Source organism: Wasmannia auropunctata, unplaced genomic scaffold (assembly GCF_000956235.1).
Source record: "Wasmannia auropunctata unplaced genomic scaffold, wasmannia.A_1.0 LD335479.1, whole genome shotgun sequence".
In the NCBI taxonomy this organism is placed as follows: domain Eukaryota; kingdom Metazoa; phylum Arthropoda; class Insecta; order Hymenoptera; family Formicidae; genus Wasmannia; species Wasmannia auropunctata.
The window spans coordinates 49,146-50,569 of record NW_012027411.1 but is presented as its reverse complement, the minus strand read 5'-3'; positions in this window follow the sequence as shown (position 1 = coordinate 50,569).

Below are 1,424 nucleotides of genomic sequence, written 5' to 3'. Positions count from 1 at the left end.
ATGTAAAAAAAACTACTATTTGAGTAAGAAATATTAGTGATACAATTTACAATAGTCTACATGGTTTACAAGTCTAAATTGTCTACGCAACAAAAAGACTATGTAAACATCACGTATAGATTTCACGTAAATAATCCGTGTAGACGCGTAATCTTAAAATCTATACGGCATAACCCTGATAGCATCTATGTAGACAGTCAGTAGACTATATATATTTATTTATTTAAATATTTAATAAATACATATAATTTAACGTTTATGTAAAAAAAACTACCATTTGAGTAAGAAAAATTCTCTGCAGAAAATGTAACCATGGTTACATTTTAATCTTAATCTCGGAATAATTAAATGTTCAAAATCAAGAATATCCTAAAGATGTGTGGTATATCTTTAGCTTGATCCTAGATACATTTTGGATACATTTCTGCTGTGGGTAAAGACTGCTTTATAATTTAATTCTTTTATTATATTGTACATATATGTATATATATTATAGTGATACAATTTACAATGGTCTACATAGTTTACAAGTCTAAATTGTCTACGTATCAAAAAGACCATGTGAACATCACGTAGATTTGACGTAAATAATTCGTGTAGACGTAATCTTGAAATCTACGACACAACCCTGTATTATACTTCGATCATTATGTCATGAAACACTGACTAGAGCGCACATGTCATTGCATAGATCGAACTCCATCTTATGGAACTGTAAGTTTTTTGCATTTTAGTAAATCTTAAACTGTTTTTTTATATAAAAATAGTTTTAGCTTGATAGCTATAACGAATCATCTTTTGACGATTTTATAGGAAAAAGTGCAGTTCGAACATTGGGAATAATTATTTATCAGTTGTAATGGCTTTCCATCAGTCTGACCAGATTGGTATTTTGGCTCGACATAACTTATATTAACAAACCTCTCAACATAATTGTAACAATAGAGAAGCACTTCCCATGGCAGTATGTGAAAACCACCTAGATTTCGTTATGGATCTTATAATCTGTCACACAAGAATTTCTGGATGGCGTTTTAATGCGTGTGCTAGACTTATAATATATATATTCTTTTTCCGTCATGTGAGATTTTCCGACAGCGTTATTTTTTAATTATTGACTGCGTTATGTTATAATATGTGTTAATTTATTTTTTGTGTTTAAATTCAATGCGATTGAAAAAGGTCGAGTCAGGCTAAAACTAGTGTCGCGACATTGCGTGAATAAATAATTTATCGAACATCCATTAATTTATTTGCTCGTCTTTGGCCTATGATTTTAAATTTAAATATCTTTCATTCTATATTAAATCTATATTACGATTGCATATACATATATAGAGTATATATTACAAGATACTTATTCTAATAAATATATTGGAATAATATTTTGATTTTACTTCTATTTTTATGGCATTATATTTGAT